This window comes from Nannospalax galili, unplaced genomic scaffold (genome assembly GCF_000622305.1).
Source record: "Nannospalax galili isolate Female #2095 unplaced genomic scaffold, S.galili_v1.0 scaffold2169, whole genome shotgun sequence".
NCBI lineage: Eukaryota > Metazoa > Chordata > Mammalia > Rodentia > Spalacidae > Nannospalax > Nannospalax galili.
In genome coordinates this window covers 62-8522 of record NW_008359220.1, presented here as the reverse complement: position 1 = coordinate 8522, position 8461 = coordinate 62, and the positions used below count along the sequence as shown (strand labels likewise).

Genomic DNA, 8461 nt, shown 5'->3' with positions numbered 1-8461 from the left:
CTGGCTTCAATCATTTCATTAGGATTACAGAAAATAGAGCTCTACTGATGATGTCTTCAAAGTGGTGAAAAACCAAATCCCAACCAAAAATACTGTATTTAGCAAAACTAAAGGGGGTTGTGCTGGTGTGGGTGTGAGGGGCTGTGGGTGTGAGGGAGTGTGGGGTTGTGTGGGTGTGGGTGTGAAGGGGTGACGTGGGAGTGTGGGGGTTGTGTGGGTGTGTTGTTGTGTGCGGCGGGTTGGCTTCATGCGCCGTGCTGCTGTTGGCTGGGGTGCGCGGGTTTCGCGCTGCTGGGCGGGTCTCTCTGGCTCTCCTTGGCTGCCGGGAAGTGCAAACGGGGCTCTGCAGATCGCCTGGTCCACGCCTGGCGCTGGCGGCTCTGCGGGTTGCTGCAAGCTGCCAGGCGGGTTCTGCAGCGGCCGTGGAGAGTGCAGACTCTGCGCCAGCTGTGGGACGCTCCCTCTGTGCACGAGGTCCGTTGGCCACCGAACCACGAGGTCGGGGAAGGTGCAGGAATAGCGAACGCAGAAGCTTCCCGTGAGTGGGTGTTGACGGGGGACAGCTCCCTCCGGGAAGACTGAATCACAGCCTGGTCCCAGGCACAGTAAAACACAGGATACAGCTCCAGACAAGTTCAGTGATACAGCTTCGATTTATTAGGGGGAAACTAGAGAATTTATAGTGTGGTGGCAGTAGCAAAAGCCTCAGCTGATAGGTGCTCTGTAGGATGCTTTATTTACATATGGCGGTGGGCTTCTATGCTGTCAGACACTGCCTGATTATCACATAAGAAAAACCTGACAGTTTCTATGCCAGAGGTCATGTATCTGTGGCTGCCACTTCAAAGGTGAGTCAGGAAGAGAGTAGGAGGCGCCCTGCTGGAAAGGGGAGTCTGCATAAAAACGCTGAGCCCCTTAGGCTATCCGGATGGACATGGAGAGACTGCGACCCAAACAGCAGGGGTCCCCAACATGGGTGTGGAGGGGTGTGGGTGTGAAGGGGTGTGGAGTGTGGGGGTGTGTGGGGGAGGTGGAAGTGTGAGGGGGTGGGAGTGTGGGGAGGCATGGGGGTTGGCAAAGAGTGCTGAAAGGCAGGAGAAATGGCTCAGCAGTTCAGAGCACTGGCTGCTCTAGCAGAGAACCTGGGTTATGTTCCCAGCACTTAACATGACAGCTAAGAAGTGCCTGTGGTGTAATTACATACTTGCAGCCAAAACACTTTTGTACATAATATAAAAGGTTTTTATTTTTTAAAAGATACTTTATTTATTGATTTTATTTTATGCGTATGAGTGTATTGCCTGCATGTATGTTAAGTGCACCTGTATCTCAGAGCCGGATGGACTGCTGGGTTCCTGCTGCCTAAAGCAGCCCATTTTAGGCTCCTTTCTGTAAAGGCAGGACGTCAAAGGTCATCATGAACCGTTGCTAAGTAGGGATTCATCGAAGTAGACACCTGTTGGTTGTGGTGGGGCGCATCGGTAAGATGTGCTGAAGAAGCCAGCCTGGGCTACGCGTTATTTTCTAACCCCTTCTCCCCAAATAAATCCAATCACGCACCACCATAAAACAGACTTCAGACACCTACGAAATGTGTTTCACACAGTCGTTTCACCGCTACTTCCCTTCTGGGTTCCTCAAACCCACGCTGCACTGTTGCACTCCCCATTTCCCATTTTACGCCTTCACTGAGCCACCGGGACCAGAAATGCTCATCACAGAGACGTGATTGTTGGGAGTGCTTTTACCCACAACTCATAAAATTAACATTCTTTAGGGCCTGGCAGTTCAATTAGCACTGAGTACTTCAGGGAAAGAATGAGAGGAGGTCCTGGGCTCGGGAGCTGGCGCAGCCATTAAAGGCTCAGGCTCACAACTAAAAAGCACCCACATTTGTCTCTCCAGTTACCTTAAGCTTCCAAGTACACCCTTGTGCATATAGCTCTCATATCAGTAAAATAAAAGTAAAAGTTTATTTTTTGAAAAAGAAACTCTGCATTTTCCCCTTTAAATTTAATTGAAACTTAAAATTTAAGCTCAACAACTTCATAATTGCCTTTTTAAATTTTTTAAATCTATTTTTATTTGTAAAGCCAGCGCTCTCCAGGGCTAACATAGGGCTGACATATATTCGAAGAGATACTTCTCTACACCCCCTTTCTTCTGTTTGAGGTTCCAGTTGTTGGCATTCTTTGCCATCAGCTTCTCAAAGGAAACAGTCCAACCAAAGCAGCCAACTCTGTTTGCTCCATATTCTGCATATGAGCCACGGATCTGATCTGTCCTCTACTTTTTGGGGGGTGGGGATGTCTTTTGGTCTTTTTGAGACAGGGTCTCCCTATAGCCTCAGCTGGCCTGAGCTCACAAAGACCAGGCTGGCCTTGAACTCAAAAATATCTGCCTGCCTCTGCCTCCCAAGTGTGTGCCACCACACCTGGCAGATCTGTTCTCTTCTGGATGTGCTGTCACTTAGCATGAACACCTTTTTCCATTCTTATTGTACCTGCTGCATCTTCCAGCAGATGTTAATGCTGTCTCTTCTTTTCTTCCTTTAAAAAGATTTGTTCACATCTCAAGAATCACCGTCACCTCCCCTCAAGCCGCCAGGGCGCAGGTGCCCCCAGCAACTTTTCTCCCAGTGTCTAGTGCTGATCTGTCTCTCACTACTGAACAGGAAGTTGAGGAGTTGTCCAGGCCTCTGCAGCAGTCCCAGGGTAGGACACCCAGATGGAGGTTGGGGTGGGTGGGGGATAAACCTTTTTGTGTAGAGCATCCATGGTATTTGTCTGCTCACTGACCAAGCCCCCTACAGGCCAAGCTTGACCATTCCTCAGAAGTTCTGGTTTGTCAGGCCACCTAAGTACATCCCTAAGTTCTTCAAAGGTGGTTCTGTAGTGATACAAGAAACAATTTCCTCCAGGTAAAATGAGGGAACTTCTAAAGGGAGGTACATAACAGGATGTTCTAAAAGGAAGTTAAACAATTTCATAGCTTTAGGAAGTCCCTGAAACTAACCAGATTCCTGAGGCCCCTCCCTCCCCAAGCATACATACCCTGAACTGTGAGCTAAAAAAATAAACCTTTCTGTCCTTAAATTGCTTTCATCAGGGTATTTTATCACAAGAACAGGGGGGAAAATAAGCCAAGGGCTGGAGAGATGGCTCTGTGGTTAAGAGCATTTTATGCTCTTGCAGAGGGCAGTGATTCAGTTCCCACCCAATGGCCAGAGCAGCTCATAACTGTCTATAACTCCAGTTCCAGGGGATATGGCATCAGCTGTTCTTGGTTACCAGGCACTGAATGCAGTACATATACCTATAGGCAAATTCTCAAACAAATAAAAGTGAAAATAAATAAATCTTTAAAAAATGAAAATAAACGAAGACAACAACCTCATGCCGTATGAAACAATATGAGAACTGGATTTTGTCCACATTCTTTATCTTTGGGCTTAAAGCTCTGAAAATTGTCAACATTCTTTAACATCTGGCCACAGCCAGGTCCAGGGCACGCACAGATACAGAAATTCTGAACTCACTTCTGGCTAGGAAGTCTGTAACTTGGGAAGGGTGCTCCACCTACTTGGTACGGTCCTTGAAGGAGGTGTGGACAGCTGATGGAGGGCTTGTGCTCTGGCTCTGGGAGGGCCAGCGGTGTACAGCTTCACACACATGGAAGTCTGTGTCAAGCATCCAAGGACTAGTAGACCTAGTTGGACTCCTTATTACTGACTGGACACGGATCCTGTGCTCTTTAGGAGAGACATGTCGTTTTCCTGTCTCTGATGTAGAACCTGATGGACTATTCAAGGAAAATAAGAATGTTACTTCTGTTTTGTCTCCCTGTCAGCAAAGCTCGGCTGACAGGTTTGTGCTTAGAACACTGACACAGCTAGTTAGAACTACTTGCAAGTGTCCTGAGGAAACTTCAATTCTGTTTGTCTTGGGTGGAGACTTCTGCAATGACTTTCAGGGAGGGGATATTTTAGCATGTTTTTCTTTACTAAATTTGTAATAATTCGGTTTTAAGACTTTACTGTTAGCCACTGTTCTCACTGTAACCCAAAGCCTAAGGCATAAAAGATATGTGCTACTTCCAGATTTTGAGACTTGCGCGCCTCAGGACTAGGCTGCAGCCATAAATAAAAATACCTGCTTCCTGTACACTCCTTGTGTCCTACCTGACCTTTCCAAACATACTTCCATAGAGCCAGAAGATAGCTGCTACATGTGCACTTGACTTTCCCAGTTGGAGTCCTGGCAAACTGAGCGAGCAGGAGGAAGGGCAGCCAAGGTGCACACACAGTGTGCGTGCGTGCGGCAGTGACGTGTGTGAGGTCTGGAGGTGGGCAGGGCAAATGAAGAGCAGAGCAGAGGCAGGAGAGGCGTGCACCGGGCTGCGTGTGAGGGTCTGCAGTAGCTGAGAGGAGGAGCAGGGCCAGGCCTGGGAGGCGAGAGTCCTGGGAGCTGAGCGGTGGTGGTTTGTTTGCGTGGGCGTCTGGCAGGGGGCGCGTGGTGCCTTGTCTGGAAAGTAGTGGGTGAAGGGCGGGCCTGCGACTGGGGGCCAGGGTTGCCTGGTGCGGGGAACTGGGCGGTTGGGAGTAGGCCGGGTGTACGCGTTCGAAGACCCAGGTGGAGTGCGTGTTTTTTGGAAAGAGACCGGTGGAGTTTGTGGAGCCTAGGCGGAGCGTTTGCGGCCTCCAGGAGGCTGGGGCTCCTGACTTGGGCACCATTTGGGGCAGCTTGCATCATCCGGGAGCAATGTCATCTAAGCCTACAGCGAGATTCACTACCACTGGCAGTGGTGGCGCATGCTGATATGATATGTTTGAATAAGGCAAACACAGGTGGATCTGGAGTTTGAGGCTAGACTGGCTACAGGTTTTTTTCCCCCACAAACATAAACCAAGAAAGCCTCCCATTTCTTTTATTTCCCTCTCCTCTAGGTGTTTTCCGGTTTTATCACGCCCAGCTCACCGAAACATTTCTTAAAGAACTTAAAGGGAACGTCAACTTGACCAACAAATGCCATGTTTTGCAACGCTCCAACACTTCATTTCAAGAACTGCTGTCTTCCGTTTACATTTAAGGACATAGAACTCATAAGCCCACCCTGGTCAACTTGGTTCTCTTGAACAATTAACTGCAGTTTAGCTAATTACACTTATCTTTAGCTTGAAACCAAGCAGCTATTCACACTGCTCATGTTGTGTGGTGGTCACACAGTGACAAAAATAAATAAATAAACAAACAAATAAATAAATCCCCTTCTCTGTGTCTGCCCTGCGCCATCCTTGTCCTGTTTGGTCCTTGCTGATGTTCTTCTCCTCCACTTAACGTCTGGGAGCACTGCAGGGTTCTCAGGAAAATTCCAGGAAATAGACATTTCCCCTAGATCCTGCTCGACATCCTACACTTGCTTCATGGATTTTGCCTCTTGCGCTTGTCTATTCGCTTCCAACAAAACCTGGTTTCATCCTTATTATATTCGGTTTGTGTCCTCCTCTTCCTCGCTCTGGTCCTCTTTCTGTCCCGTCTCTTCCGCCTACTTCCTTTCACACTCAGATTTCCTTTTTCTTTTCTTTCCTCCTCTTTTTCCTTTTCTTTTTTGTTTTTGTTTTTGTTGTTCTTTCTTTGTAGACCCATCTAGCCTGGAACTGGCTATGTAAACCACACTGGCCTGGTCTCACAGAGATCTGGCTGCTGTGCCTCCCAAGGGCTGGGATTAAAGGCATGGGCCACCACGCCCGACTGAGGTTCTGGGTTTTTTTTGTTCTTGTTGTTTGTTTGTTTGTTTGTTTTAATATTACTTTTTATTCCTTGAAGGCTTCATACATTTAGACAATGAATATTGATCATATCCATCCACCAAAATCTCTTTCTCACTACCTCCTCCACTACCCTTCAACTTCTCAACTCATCAACAAGGAATGAGGCTTCTCCCTCACTCAGTAGCTGCTGAAACTTTGTTTGATAGGTGAAGACTGGAGATAGAAAGGGAAAAAAAGAAAAGAGAAAGGAGTGAGTGAGGTCCACAGTTTTTAATGCAGAGGACACAATTTCAATGCCCGTGTTGCTCTTCTTCATTTTTCCATAATTAGCGCAAAGGAAAAAAGCCAAAGGATTTGCTGGCGAGGGTTCAGTCTCCTAACCAAATCCACATCCCTAGTCTTTGTAATTTTTTTTAATTTTTTGAATTTGATGTCTATGAGTTATGATTCCTGCATGTTTGTAAGTGCAGCTGTGCTGTGCAAGGCTGGAGGAGGGCAGAAGAGGGTGTCAGATCCCTTGGAAGTACAGCTACTGACAGTTGTTAGCTTCCTTGTGGAAATGCTTTGGGAACTTGCATGTCATCCTTGCCCAGGGATCATGCTAATCTCCATGTCATTCCAATTTTAGTATAAGTGCTGCCAAGCGAGCACCCTCTATTTCTTTAAATTCAGGTGGAACTATAGATTACAAGTTCCAGCTTTGTGAATCCTTCCCTGGTATGCACACTACACAGCTGTTGGTACTGGAGTTTGCAGCTACTCTGGAAGATAAAGAGCGTGTAATCTAACAGCTTAACATAATTTACAGAGTGCAAATTGTCAGAAACTTAGAAAAAGAACTAATGGTCTAAGTGCAAAAACAAACAAACAAACAAAAAAACAAAAAAATATTTGCCTTGTGCTCTTCTAATTCACTATTCACTAGTCTTTCCCCAGAAATATTTCATTAACACATACCAAAATGGCATCATTGAAGTAAAACCACATATCGAAACTTCCACGCTCCCCACCTACAGAGACACCATGTCACATTCGAACATGCAGGAGGTTCAGCTTGTGTGTGATTCCCTGGTGCCGCTAAGCCCTTTCAGTTGGAATGAAATTTCATTAAACACATATCATTTTCTTCCTCCTTCAGGTCAGACTAGCAAGCTCTACCTTTAACATGCCTTCCGCACAACTCATCTTCAGGATGAGAAGAAGAATGTTGGATTCAGGAGGAAGTGTGAAAGTTTAGACCTCTGGAGAGGAGTTTGCTTTTTCTTTTCTTTTCTTTTCTTCTTCTTTTTCATTTTTTTTTTGACAAGAAGGGGGGTGGGGGAAAGAAAGAAAGAGGACTAGAGGGAGGAAGAGGAGGAGACCCACCACCGAGTATTAGAAGGCTGAAAGCAGGTCTTTATGGGAAGTGAATAGACAGGCACAAGAGGAAAAACCCATGAAGCATGTATAAGATGCCGGTGGTCAGAGGATCTAGGGGAAATGTTTGTTTCCTGGAGATTTTCTGTGAGCCCTGATGTGCTCCAAAACATGCAATGGATGCAAAGAACAGCGACGAGGACAAGCACCGCCACGGGACAAGGATGGGTCAGAGCAGACCCAGAAGTGGGGCTCTGTGTCAGTGTGTGATCACTGAGCATGGCTCTTGGTTTAAGCTGAATTAGTAAATTCAATTACTTACTTGAAATGAATTCAATTCTCAAAGGCAACCAAGTTGATCAGGGTGGGGTTAAGAGTTACATGTCCTTAAATTTAAACAGAAGACAGTCTTTCTATCAAGATCGCGGCGAGCATTTCCGAATATGATACGTGCATAGGGCAAGTTGACGTGTCCAGTGTTTATAGAGCTGATTTGATGAGTTGGGCGTGAAAAACCGAATCAAAAAAAAAAAAACCAGAAACACTGAGAGAGGGGAAAAAGAAGAAGGAGAGGCCTGAGGATAGGAGAGCAGGTTAGAAGATTTAGCAGGTGGTGCATGTACTGGGAAGCAGAGAGGAGAGGAGGAGGAGGAGGAGGAGGAGGAGGAGGAAGAAAAAGAAAAGAAAATGTAAAGAAAAAAGAAGAACCCAACTGGCAGACACATTTGGTTCGGTATTTGCAGATGTGTTTTGAGGTGAGAATAACCCATTTCGCAAGCTGGATTTCGTCCAGCCTTTGTGTCTTCAGCACTCCCTTACTGCGTGCACCTCTATAGCCGCGAGAGTGCGGCCTGCCAGAGCCCTAGTTGAGGGCCATTGTGAGCGCACAGGAGAACTGTAGGGGTGGTGCACCCTTTATAAGGCTAATGCTAACAAGCAAAACGTTAAAGGTTCGAATCCCACCACCGAGAAATGAGGGCCGTCTCTTTGACTACCCTTTTTTCCCCCTTCAACACTATGCTTGCAAAACGTTAAAGGTTCGAATCCCACCACCGAGAAATGAGGGCCGTCTCTTTGACTACCCTTTTTTCCCCCTTCAACACTATGCTTGCAAAACGTTAAAGGTTCGAATCCCACCACCGAGAAATGAGGGCCGTCTCTTTGACTACCCTTTTTTCCCCCTTCAACACTATGCTTGCATGCTCCTTAAGTAAGAAAATCACATCTTTTAGAAGACAAACACACACCGTGTTACTTCACTCACAATTTCAGGGCATGCAAACTTAACTTTGAAGCCCAACTTCTTTCAAATGACTTACCTTCACATCTTTCATT

General features: G+C 46.6%; 1 long non-coding RNA gene and 1 other non-coding gene across 2 annotated transcripts; one reads left to right on the top strand and one right to left on the bottom strand.

Moving 5' to 3' along the window:
- The first annotated feature begins 283 nt into the window (after positions 1 to 283).
- On the top strand, positions 284 to 5546 carry LOC115068396. The gene is made up of 3 exons (XR_003847752.1): positions 284 to 538; positions 2560 to 2714; positions 4946 to 5546. It is a non-coding gene; the product is annotated as an uncharacterized LOC115068396 (long non-coding RNA).
- Positions 5547 to 6317: 771 nt separating this feature from the next.
- LOC115068397 lies at positions 6318 to 6421 on the bottom strand. The gene has a single exon (XR_003847753.1). It is a non-coding gene; the product is annotated as a U6 spliceosomal RNA (small nuclear RNA).
- Positions 6422 to 8461: the final 2040 nt, after the last annotated feature.